The following is a 13,977-nucleotide window of genomic DNA, read 5'->3' on the forward strand; positions in this document are numbered from 1 at the left end:
AGACAGCTGAAAACGAAGTTCCATTTTTAGTAAAATGAATTTTATGTTAAGGATCAAAATAGAATATTGGTCTCATTATGAGAACGTATTTATACACTTACTTAGTATGTATAATATTGTTACGAAATCTCCAGGCGCGGTGGGATAGCTTTCGCGCAAAGCAGGTTTAGGGTTGCCATAAAATGACAAAGGAAGGCAGAGTTGTCACATTTGGCGATATTATCGACAATCGATCGATATCGAGATTATCACATATGGCGAGACTTCTGAAATGAATTCAAACTGGTTTAGCCCAGAATGTTCTCGAACACAAGCCAAAAGCTATATAAACCCTGCTGGTAGACGGAGAGTCAGTTAGTCCTTGCGGAGTTTAGAGAGTTGATAATCAGTCATTGAGCGAGTATCTCGAAGTCTGGCGCAGAGTTGGTCGTCGAGTGCATCGAGAGAGTCTTTTAATGTATCGCGAGTTAGTGCATCGTCGAGTTTTGTCTTAGAGTGTGCTTAGCTGTACTCTCGTGTATCGTCGAGAGCATCGCGAGTTGTAGCGTGGAGAGTTTCGAGAGTACGTAGAGTTCCGAGAACGACCGAGCAGAGTCGGGAGCTGTACCCTGGTGCTTTGCTGTGAAACTGTCTTCACCGTTATAGCCTGATTGCCTGAGGGCTGTGCCCCTGATTGTTACAGCGTGTTTATAGTAGTTCTTCGACAAATGTAAAAACGTGAATTTGGAGCTGTCCTGAGAATAATTGCCAATAAAGTTTGTCTCGATACTTCATGAAGTGCTATTGTCATTATTCACTTCAAATCCACGAAAGCGAAGAAGAAGAACGTACGTGAAGAAGAAGAAAAGGAAAAAAAAGTAACAATATAAATATACAGTGAGCCCTCTTAAAGACGAACATCCATGACCGCAGACGGTTTTGATCTTCTACGAAAATGGTTCCTGGAAAAAGTTGATGCTCACTGAGGATGTTTACTAATAGTCTCATAAATACTGGTCACTTTTAGAGGTGGTCTCGTTAGGGAGATGCTTGCCGCGGAAAGGTTTACTTTATTTAACCGAAATTGAAAAATATTAAATATCTTTTTTCGCATGACTCATTCGCACAGCTTTTTTTCAGTTTTATTTCTTACTATCTTACATGAAGAAAACTTTCTGTTGACGTTTCATGTAATTGACGATAAATTTTTACAAGCTAACCTGTAAATTATTCATAAACTTTCATAAACAAAACATATCACAATTAATTTGCATACCAATGAAACAAATCCTTTATATTATGCTTGCTTCATTCCTGTTTAGATTGTTATATTACTTATTTAGTGAGTATGCACTTCTAAAAGAATATTCTCTTGTATGAACTTCCAACAAATCCTGGAAAATGGCAATTATCTAAATTCATTGAGACTAGTTTTGATAGTTCGAAGTTTGGATAATTTTCTTTCCTCTGCATAACTGATTTACTCGAAGAGTCGATTTTTGTATTTAAAAATTCGATATTTTAAGCAAATCATTTCAGTCATGAATATAATATTATTTTAACAAAACGGAAACTTAATTTCAAGGGTCAGTTATTTTATTTCAATAGTATATTAATATATCTACTTTTCAGAAATGGTGCAAATATTTTAAACTTTTTAATAGCAAATAACTGTCAATGGTTTCCGTTTCGCTGAAGAAAATCTTTTCTTTTCAGCAATTCTCCAAAGTTATTTTGAGCCACATTCGGTGATTCCCAAGTCTTGCAGTCTCGAAACTGTTATGCGTATAGTTGCTCTGGGGAAGAGGGTGGAGAGGGTGTAGGAAAAGAAGGTTCCTGAAAGAAAAAGATGTAATAATGAAGTAATGGTCACAATGAATGAACAACCATGAATTAATGGCAATAAATAAAAAAGTACTTTAAAACTCATCGCCATCCACCAAAACTTGTCACTCTACCCATACTTTTGTAATCACTTTGCTATTCCGTTTGTGCAAAACTTCTTATGTTTTCCAACAAAAGACTTCCATTTCATTGTATCAGAACATATTAATTGGCTATCATCTATATTACATTCGTTTCTGTTGTCTATAATCTACTGCTATATTATCGAGAAAATTTTAGATTTACCTCTTGTAGAATTTCTCTTTTTTGTCACAGAAAATGTTTCGCGATCCATTACGAAGATTCTCTACATAGTTAGGTTCTGTCTCTGAAAAACGCAAAACGTCATCGAAAAGGTGATATTTTGCTGGAATTATATCATTCTACGAACTGTATTCTCGATAAGACTCAGATAAAAGATAACGGAGGATGTACTTCTTTTAATTTTTCATTTTCTTCCCTCTCGTTAATCATATAAAAGTAATGCTTGTGTCAGTGCCTTTTACCACATGAAACACTGGACATTCATTCCCATATTGCCGTGCCACTGACAATTAAGCGCAAGCAAAAATTTCCAACGCCAAAAAGTGTTACTGCAATAAAAACACAAAAACTTTTGCACGTACCTAGTTACACACTTCTGCCCTCTTAAGCTTTGTGAAGTAATGATAGGAATTAAAAGTCTGCATTGATACAGCTTTCCTCGCTTAACCATTTAATCAGTGACATTGTTCTTGGCTTTACTGTTCTTTGCATTTTAAATGTTTATGAATACTAAATGTTCCGTCTGAAATCCAAGGTCAGGTTTCTCAGCTAATTGAAAATATCCAGGCAGGCAGCTTTTGCATTCTGCTTTTTCCTCGTGATAAAGAGTTACGGAAAGGACAGTTAATGAGCTACAAAAACTAAGATGGATCAATATGTTAAGAGAGACTGGCATAAATGCATGATTAATATAATTCTGCTCTGACAAAACTGACTTTGTGGCGGATTTAAAGGAAACTGGTTCACATTCATGGCAAAGTGAAAATGATAAATATTTTGGTTTAAAAGCCTTGAACTGCTTTCGTTTTATAACAAACTCAACGTAACTCAAAAGAAAAAATATATTGGATGTTAAACAAATAAGGTCTTAATTCTGAGTAAAAAAAAGTTGTATAATAATAAAGATTTTACTTCAGTATTTTTCTAGAACCATGACTAATATATAAAAGTCTTTAAATACCCTCTGCTTCTCTTTCTTTCATGTATGAACAGTGTTGCTTGTACAGAACAGAAGAGACCACATAACCTCTACAGAATTACTGACCTTAGATGTTTAAGAAAATAAAATATACCCTTCTTTTATTAATTTTAAATATTTTTCATTATTATATTTGTTATTTATTATTATTTTTAAAATTTATTTTGTGATTTATTAATTTTTATTACAAATATTGAATTAATTATTTAATTTTAAAATTAATAAACTGCTTTGTCTGCTTTTGTTTTATGAAGAAATTCAGAAGTAAAAATTTATACTTATCTCAGTTAAACAAAAGCTTTACACAGCAGCAACACAAAAATTGTGAAATTTAATTAATTTATACATTTATTAAACATAAAATAATTTAATTATTTTACTTAATTTATACATTTATTAAACATAAAATAATTTGTACACGCATTCAGAACTTTTTGATTTACCATTAATTACTAAAATAGAAATTAAACTGAAGTTGTCATATTCGCTTTATAGCATTTGCAGGTTCGAATTCCAGAATTACATTTTCTGTTATTTCTAACTTGGGATAAGTATGGATGGGGATTATATTTACTATTCGTTAAAAAAGCATACTTGCAAAGATTTATTTTATTTCATCATAATTTCACAGATTCAAATCAGACCAAATTAATAGTTAATCCGAATCATGAGTCTATAAACCGACTTGTCCGGGTAAAACCGGCATGATGACAACAATGTTCGTGAAAAATAAGTAATAAATTCTTCCCGTTTGTCAACATGAAGTGGTGCCATCTGTTATTGACTACAGATACTATCCTAAAAAATTGCTTTTCCTTACAGGCCAGTGTAATGACCTCTTTCAGTTTTACTGTCCGCATGACATCAAAGACGACCGCCTAAGTGCGGGAACATAAAAAAGCGTCATCTTACGGTCCTCCCGGAGATCCAGAAAAGCTCGTAAAACCGTGAGGGGTGGACAGCGGGCAGTCCGTTCGAAGGACGCAGGGGTGCGTGAAATTAACGACTGTCTTAACTTTTTTTCATTCCATCTTTCTTCCTATTCTGACCTTACGTACGAATTCCGTGGTTATAAGGCGTCGCACGCGGCAGTCATTGGTAAAGTGGGATATTAATAAGTAAAGAATCACGAAAAAGTATTGGCTATGTAGCGTTCTTTTCAACCCCTCGTTCCCTATTTTTTCGTTTTGCTTGTTGTTTCCATCCGCACACCCCTTTCCTGTAAAATAAGAAATGTTTTAAAAATAAATGAGTTAAAAGAAAATTTCAATTCTCGGGAAGGTGTTATTCAAATTATTTTTTAAAAAAAACTTTGACAGAGCGATTGTAACATAAGATATTGTTTTTTTTTTATTGGATTATTTTGATTCCAGTGAATGTGCAACGCAGTAAAAATTGCAACTGAAAAAAATTATACGCGTGTATGTGAATAAATCTGTATTCTGCAGTAGACCGCCACTTACTGCGACCGCGATTAAAGGTTATCATTTGGCTTTGCTATTAAATTACCTAAGTTCCGCCCCTTTGTATACAAAAGCATGGAAAATACTTCACTTACGTGATTAACCATTCCGTAAATATGATCAAAATATTATAGAATAATTTTTTAACTAAAGTAAAGTCGCCAAATAAGGGGAAAACAGATTATAAAAACTAACAAGTGACAGATAATACAAAGGGTTACGTTTTAGCCAAGTTTCGACTTTAATCATTCAATAGCCAGATTTCGACAGGTTACGACTGTCACAACCAAACAGCCAGACTTCGACATTAATCATTTAAAATTAAGCAAAAAATATAAATGTACGTTCAGTCTAGCATAGGTATTGAATAAGGTTGGTAATTTTGAGAGTGGTCAGATACAGATCCCTCTTCTTCAGGAGCAAAAAAAAATTTCCCACCTTTTCGTTACTCCTAGTAAAAAAAAAAAAAAAAAAAAAAAAACTTAAATTTGCTTTCTTCCCCTAATTTTCAATTTCATATTGGCATGTTTTCTTTCAACGAGAAATACCATCTAAATATTAAGATTAGAACTTCAGTATAACTAATTCAGAAGTCAAACAACAAAAATCACTATTTTCAAATTTGAAAATATAACGCTGATTTTTGTTGTTTGACCTCTGAATTAGTATTTGTTCGGCGTGTTAGTGTCTTAATTCAGCATAACTGTCAAATAATTTCCAAAAACGTTATGATCCGTTCATAAATGAACTTTTGCATTAAAGGCACTGTTAATACCGTTCTTAAACAATTTTTACCTTTTCCTATTTAAAATGCTGTGAAAGTACCTATTTATATGCTTCTCTTATATTTATTTTAAATGAGTTAAATTTCTTTGTTAGCTAAAGACATTTCGTTTCCTCATCGTTTAATTTTATCATTCGGTTAATATGAAAATAATCGTGGACACACGTGATCACATTAAGTGACGCCTAAACAATCCTCTAAAAAACGGGGGGAAGTAATATTTGGAGCACCGTCGAATTATAAATTTGATATTTGCATTTTAAAAGTTTGCTGTTAAATTCTAGGATATCGAGTAATTTCGCAGTTATCCTGTTTCTTCGAATAATACGCAAATATTTCGGTATATCGTTTTTTTTTGTTAGTAGTTAATGAAGAATAATATCGCCCTTCCTTTCTTTTCTTTATGAGATAAGTACCCTATTCTTTTCTCTCTTAGATAAGTACCTTATTCGGCTCCGGCTAGACATGTAAATATATAAAATATCTCTAATACAAATGAATATGAAAAAAATTATATATAACCATTAACATTTATGGAAAAAGCCATTAACATTTATGGAAAGATAGATAAAGGCTGCATCTACTCTTAAGAAAAGCTTTGGGGTAAAATTATTGTAGGCTATAAGATGTACGGAGAACTCCTAAATCTATTAAACTATTATGCGAATACAGAATCATTCAATTTTTTTTTTTTAAAAAGTCTTTTTGTATCGTTACATGTTTTCGAGAAAATATGCATTGTTATATAAAACAGTTCACTGCTGCTTTTCGCTTTTAATTTTCTCTGAAATGGAAGGTAAATATTTATGTATCTCAGTTGTACGACAAACATGTTGGAAATCTTCGTACATTCAACGCTTGTTATAATGGTCATTCGTTATAAGAGTTGCTTCTTACAACAACTGGATTGATGAGGGGATATTAAAATAATTTTCCGCTATAGTGAATATTCGTTATAATATCGCCATTTTCTGTGAGATGCAAGAGGTTAAAAATGCGTTTTTGTTACCTGTTAAATATCTTATTTAATGCCTGTTAAATATCTTATCGAGTGAAATTTCATTATCAGTTTAGGAATTTAAAATGCAAAAGAGAAAAAAAGTGATTTAAAATCTTTGAAATTGCATTCCAGATTAAGCCATTATCAAGAGGTATGTAAATAAGCAGCTAACTATCTAACCGAGATAATTTTCGATATACTGTCTCGCGCGCCGGAGATAAAAAAATTAACCCCCCTCCTTAAATAGGTTTTATCATTGCTCTCTTTGAAATCGTTGAGTTTGCTTATCAAAAATTCGTTGAAGTTTTAGAAAATATGAAAGTTCTAAATTCGGGCTTTTAGGTGCTCATATTCGGGAGGAAGACTGCGGTATCCAACCCTGTTAGTCTCGAAATGCAATTTCGTGACTAAGAGACCTTCTGGGCTTTAAAAAAAAAATGCAAATAATACGAAATTACTTCCTAGAAGAGGGAGTTCTGAAAGTCCTATTGAACGATGTGGGGGCTCCTGGCCGCCCGTACATTAATTTTTCTTCCGCATTTTTACATGCTTGTCTAAAGAAATTAAAAACTTATTCTCACAATGATCCTGAGTTATAATTTGTCACAATTTATTACTGATGATCCTTACCACCCAACCAGGAACTGAGAACAGCCAAGTTCTCATGACCCTGGTGATTGAAAGTTTTGATTTTGAGAATTTAAAGTACAGAAGTACTGTTTCAATAAGAAATTATACTTATTACTTCCTTGTGCGAAATAAAGGACTGGATTTAAAACGGATTCAGATGAGATTTCTTTCTTGACGTCTGCACGTACGTACGTAGGTATGCATCTCGCATAACTCAAGAATGAGTAGTTGTAGAACATTAAAATTTTGTATATGGGTCTGCGTGTTACAACTGCTGTAACACGCAGTTATGCACTTCCCTTTTTCGGCTGCACCAATCGTATATAAATATATACATTCCCACTCTGTTACCTGGCTAAGCTTAGTTTTTTATTTTTATATATTGGTAAATTGAACATTTTTTGACTTAAATTTATGCGGTTTTTATGCTCCTGTTAAGATATTTATGTCTTTAGTTAATCTGCATGCAATAGCTGTAGAATTAGGAACAATTTAAAAGTTTAAAGGGCGAATTAAACTTGACGAAACGCCATTTGCTTACATTTGAAACTCAATAGATAAGTGAATTAAGTCAGTTTCTACACCTTCAATGTATTTTTGCCGAGTGGGATCAAAAGTAAACTTTCTGTTTTGTGCATCGAAAAATCTGCCTTCTTTGCCCTCTAGCCGAATTGCTTCTCTTTGAGTAGAAACACTAATTTTAATTGTAAAAATTGTTTTTTAAACTGCTTTTACTGTATTTGCTGTTACGTGTTTTTCTGTATTGTACAATTTTTAATGAAGATGTTTTAAGTTTTTATACATTTTTGCTTTGTCGCGAAGTGAGAACTGAATTAATTGAATGAGAAATATACACTACTGCTGGCCATCAAAATTGCAGCACCGTGAAGGAAAGCAAATACAAAAAAAGATATCTATAACAGGGGGGGGCTAAATAGTAGAAACAGTGGTCACCCCTGGCAGCTAAAACGACTCTTACCCGGTTAGGCATGGAGTCGAATTGGGCTTGGATGACAGAAACGGGCAACTCATTCCATGCTGCTTCAAGTCTGTGCCACACTTATCAATCGTATTAGCCGGAGTGGGGTGGCAAGCCAGCCTGTCAGCAACCCATGACCAGATATGTTAGATATTTTCATTGGGTGACAGATCTGGAGACCATGCAGGCCAGGACAGCAAGCGAATGCTCTGTCTAGCGAGGAAGGTCAGAATACGACGTGCAACATGTGATCTTGCATTATCTTGATGGAAGATGGCGTTTGGCGGGGCTCGAAGATAGGACACAAGCACTGGACGTAAGATGTCAGAAATGTACCGATCTGCATTCAAATTACCGGCTATCCAACTAGAGATGTGCGTGTCGTGTACCCATTTTCTGCCCAAACCATCACACCAGGTGCAGGGTCCTTATGCCGATATCCAATACTAGAAGGCGATGTGCGAATTGCAGAAATTCCTCCTCCGGCCTCCAGATACGTATACGGCCATCAGAATAGTGCACGCGGAACCGGGACTCATCTAAAAAGACGAAATTATGCCACTCCTGTATCCAGCTTTGTCGTTTGGCATATCAGAGTCGCCGTCTCTCTCTCTCTATGTTGCATTGTGAAGGAAAGCCGAAGTAATGGCCGCCGTGCTGATAGTCCACGCTGCTGCAAACGTTGACGCACCGTAAGAGCGGATACTGGGCGTGCTACAAACAAACCCATGTCCTGACTAATGGCCCGTGATGTGGTTGTAGGGTTTTGTAGGGCTGACTTCACAATATGTCTGTCCTCTCGGACGTTATTCATGGGAGAACGCTGAGATTTTATAAATTAAATTATTTGCACATTTACTCCAAAAAAAAAAAAAAAAAAAAAAAAGAGAGGCTCGTTCTGATTAACTCAGCAATGGGTATCGGAACGCTAGCAGTTTGTTTCGTTACAGAATATGAGTCAATCAGCAACATAATTTTGCTTTCTTAAAATCGAAACTATTATAATAATTTTAATCGCAGCTTTATATATTCACGAAGAAGATTTATAGTTTTTAAAATAAACTACGTTAAAAAATACTTCATTGATAAACAGTACAATGGTAAAAATACTAGTACAATAATATAAAATATTGCACTACACTTTTCAAGTGTATTTTTTAAAGATACAAAATCAACACTTTTTTCAAAATCTACTTTTATTACTTGATTCATGTCTTGTTGAGATAATAACCATGTTAAATTTTTCTTGGGGCCACAACGTTCATAATTTTTTATTGTCATTAGTTTGTTGCAGCTTCTTTCTTTGCTAACAACAGTTACTGAAAGCACTGCAGCTCCTGTAATTGCATACGGTTGAAGAAACTTATATCTGCGAATTTTCTTTGAAAAGAGCCAATCATGTCTTTGTTTTGGTGTCCAGAATTAGGGTCGGTTTTTAAATTAAATATTTCTGAAGAAATTTCTGCAGTATTTGTATCATTTGGATATTTAAATACTATGTTACAAGCTGCTTTTTTTAAGATCGGAAATATCTCATTTATTTTTCAGATCTCCATTTCATCTGTGAAATAAAAATACCTATCAGCTCTCTCACTTCTATTATAAGAAACATTTTTTGGATAAATTATTTCTTTTATCTATTGATTCTTAACAATTTAATGTATTAACCTCTTCATTTCTGTCCCAGTTGTATTGATATATTCATTAAAGCTAAATTTTCCCAACTCTGAAGAGTATTTTCTCTCATTTGTGAAGAAGGAAACAGATAATTCTACTTTTATTCGTTGTCTGGCAAAGAAAATGCAGTATTATGAAGGAATAAGTGACGAAAGTACATGATAAGTGTATGATGAAAATTCGCCTACAGACAGAAATGCGTATATAAGTAAATGCTATTTAATTAAAAAAAAGATAATATAATACGATTCAGGGTGATCAGCAGAAAGTAAGATCACCTCTTGCGGCGAGACAAGAGGCAACTCTTCGAGGTACAGATGAAATCAGGGGACGGAAAATGCCCTGACGGAGGAATGATCACATGCTTTCAATTATCCTCCTCAGTTCGACCTCCAAATGAGGTTATGCCAGCTTATGACTCCCCATGGGCTGGGTCAGACCAGTCCCACATAATCGGCGGCAGATCTGGAGACCTCTGTGGCCAAGAAAACATGTGCGTACGCAGCAGGGCTTGTCTGTTGTTGATTGCGGTGGGGCATTCGCTTGCAAAAAAGCAGCATTTTGCAACCGCTGAGGGAACTGTTTTAATCAAGGATGAAAAATGCGCATTCTTGGAGGTACTTTTGATATTGCATGGCCTTGCTAACTATTAAGCTCTACTCCAATTTTGATAGAGAACACTCCGGGGAGAAACACGGGGGATGAGGGCTGAGTTGCTGAGTTTTCCACTCTTCTCCTATCATAAACCAGTCGAGAAGACTTACAAACATCCATGCCTTCTCTCAGATTAGAGGCCCATCGGTACGGCAGTCAGTGTCACAAATTATTATACCTTGGGCGGCAGACACTGAAGTTAGGGAAGCAACAGGCTACAGCATATCGCTCATATGCAGTCGCGTTGTCACTTTGTTCCTGATACGAGCAGTCTGTTTATGGCTGTCTCCTGCCAAACCTTGATGTTGCGTTGTTAAACAGTATGATGTTCGCAAAGAGATTAGACCTGTCTCTACGCCGTTTTCAAACTCTTGTCAAGTGACTATTGTTGGGAGAATGGAAGCCAGACTCGTCGCTGTACACTTTTCTGTGCCATTCATTTCTTTTGGTTCTGTCACGACACCATTGCAATCGTTGGCGTTATGAGACATTAACGGTCAATTGAACTCAAATGGCATTAACAGTTGCATGACTTAGAACTGGGACGAGAGTGAAAAACTTGACTCAAGTGTGGGGAAGAGCACCAAATTATTTATAGAAAGTTAAAAATTCATTATAAAAGTGGAATCAAATTTGTGACCTATCCACTTTGAAGTACACAAGAAACACCCTTTTAATACATCATATTCAAAGTAACAAAACTTTATTAACACGATGTATATAATTTAACTGTACTGCATTTTTTATGCTTCTTTCATTCTCTGTGCCTGTAGTGTCAACTTCTGATTTCCATTAATCATCTTTTTATAGCCATCTTTCAATCGGGATGATTCTTCTCACATACGATACAACATGGCATAGTGTTAGTATAATAAGATGCAATATTATTTAAATATGAATTCACTGATTTATGTTATTTCCCCTATAGAGAGAGTTATATATATTTGAAGCGTTCAACTCTACGCTGCTCGACGGACACGTTAGCTATGCGTACAAACGCTGCTAAGCGCTCTACCCAGTGGAATAAACCGGATGTTCTCCATTAAAGTTGGTCAGAAATCTCTCCTTTTTTGTTGGGTTTAAAATTGTGTGATACACAATGGGTCACGTTCTTGATGATGAGATGGTTAAGGGACTAAGTGGTATTAGCCATCCCGACGAATGCATTAAATTGTAAGTGTCCGGCTTCAGTGAATAGCATCATAATTTTAAATAACGTACTTGTTATGCAGAAAACTGATATAATTGAGAAACAAAATAGGAAAAAGGAGTTACAAATACGTTTTACTCAACTATCAATGAAATTTCTTCATTAAATCAATTATATTCCTCCAAACAAGAGAGAGAAAGTGGGTAAAAAGGTTTCTATTTGTAAAACCAATAGTCCATTTTTAGGGATTACAAGGACATTCTTTTTTTAAACCAATACCTTCAATTACATCTACATTCTGATCCCAGTTTTTTTAATTCTGCAGAATGATATTTAGCCGCCCCAAATGAAAAAGAACTGAAAATTTACCGAAGCTTGAACTGAGGGGGAAGAAAGGGGCTAGGGTTAATTCTACCAAACGAGGCGTCAACAATTTACCGAAGCAGAAATTAAATCCTCGCGCAAATTCTTCTTTCAAATTCCACAAGAAAAACTATAATTACCTGTTTCAGGTGCTTAGACGCTGCAGCGTATTTGACTCAACAGATAAACAAAAGCATGATCTACGAAAAAAAATTTGCAGCCTGATCCATCAGATTACAGTCTAATGCTTCTAAATATTTATCGGTAAAGTCTCAAAAAATGATTAAAAACAAAACAAAATAAAATTAAAAAATAAAACATGTTTAAAAAAATCTGAAAAGTTTCAGATTTTAAATTACGTCCAAAGGGGCGTTTTATTAACGTTTTGTGTGTTACCTTTACTTATAAAATACCATGTTATACGTATTCAAACTATAAAATTCAGTTCAACAGCAATATTGCAAATTAATTTTAAAAGGAGCATATGGTTAGAATTTCCGATACAGAGTCTCACGCTTTTAGAGATTAAAAATATATATTTTTTTTTTTTTTTTTTTTTTTTCGTACAGTGTCGCCATTACTCGCTTTGAAACCGTTTAGATTTTTAATCAAAAATTTATTGAAGTGTTACAAAATATGAAATCGATAATAAAAAAATTTTCAAATTGAAATTAGGGCTTCCGCATGCCCATATTTTATGGAAGATTGTGTTATTCAAATTTTGATGGCTCTAGGTACCGCTGTTTTATCACAATGCGAGAAACATAGATACATTTATGCAGATTCTTCATTATTTAATTTCTTTAAATATAACACACGGTCATAATATATGGTGGCAGCGATTTGAAAAGTGATACAGCTTTTTAAAGTTTTGAACGCAAAATGCCAAATCAAAATTAATAGCCTTTCAGGGCAAATTGCCCCTTTGGACTAATTATTAAAACTTTGCTTAATAATGAAGCTTAAAAGACAATTGAAAGAAAAAAAGAATTAAAAAAAAATCTCAAGGTTTCAGATTTTAAATTACGTCCAAAGGGGCGTTTTTTAAACATTTTATCTGTTACATTTATTTATAAAATATCACGTTCTTGTCACTTAAACCATACAATTCAGTATAACAGCAATATCGCAAACTAGTTTTAAATTGAGCATATCTTTAGAATTTCCGATACAGACACTCACGCTCTGGAGATAAAAAGTTTTTTTTTATTATTATTAATTATTTTTATTTTTTATTTATTTATTTATTTATTTTTAAACAACGTTGCTATGGCTCGCTTTTAAATTCTTCAGTTTGTTAACATGCCCAATTTCATAGGAGAATTACGTCATTCAAAATTCTATGGCTTTATGTACCGTTGTTTGATCACACTGCGATAAATATACATACATTTATGTAGATTCTTCATTATATAATTTCTTCAAATATAATGCAGGAGTAACATTTTTGTGGCAACAGTTTGAAAAGTGAAAACGGACATTTATAGTGAACCAACGCAAAATCGCAATAAGAAAACGATAGTCCTTCAGGGACAAAGCTCCTTTGGACTAAAAAGAAAAGAAAAAGATATAGCCTCTAGTTTTCAGATTGCAGTTTTACCTTTTTTTTTTAATCTATTGATTAATAGCAAATTTTGCTAGTGTTGAAATTACTGTTACAAGGAATCAAGCTTTCAATTAAAGTGACGGTGCTTTTAAAAGATGTTTTAGTAAGAATGGTATGATTTTAAATGAAATAAATTGAAAACTATTTCAGATGCAACCAAACTTTTCATATTATTTTGAAATACAATTTATGGCATTATGTTCTGAATAAAACACCATTTAAGTGACTCGACTTAGCGCACGCGAGTAACTTCAATGAATCTAGTTTTTTATGACTGTATGCAAGAACTCGGCGTAATGTCACGAATGCTACGTTCGATGTTTATTCTTAATGCTGCAGAGTTCGTGGTTTGTTCGCATCGACCATTGATTTTAAATAACAAAAGGAGTTAAATTTACAACTTCTGCCAGACCAATTAACAGATGCATTTTGTAAAATTGACTTTTCGCCAAAATTTTTGCTATTGTCGATACGATAGCAGCGTCAGCAGTGTGAAATGTGGCACCATCTTACTGGAACCACATGTCCCTTAAATCAATGTCCTTCGAATTTGGCCATAAAAAAT

The 13,977-nt window shown here is 34.1% G+C and overlaps 1 long non-coding RNA gene across 2 annotated transcripts in view; it reads right to left on the reverse strand.

The window, feature by feature from the left end:
* The window catches only part of LOC146996351 (uncharacterized), a 65,322-nt gene that overhangs the window by 24,193 nt on the left and 27,152 nt on the right, over window positions 1-13,977 (reverse strand). For both annotated transcript variants that reach the window (XR_015042194.1, XR_015042193.1), the window contains exon 3: window positions 102-1,815. This is a non-coding gene — a long non-coding RNA (uncharacterized LOC146996351). The remainder of the gene's footprint in view (window positions 1-101; window positions 1,816-13,977) is intronic.

The sequence above is a fragment of the Stegodyphus dumicola genome, chromosome 7 (genome assembly GCF_044657685.1).
Source record: "Stegodyphus dumicola isolate Sdum_Otavi_A_Nest chromosome 7, ASM4465768v1".
Lineage (NCBI taxonomy): Eukaryota > Metazoa > Arthropoda > Arachnida > Araneae > Eresidae > Stegodyphus > Stegodyphus dumicola.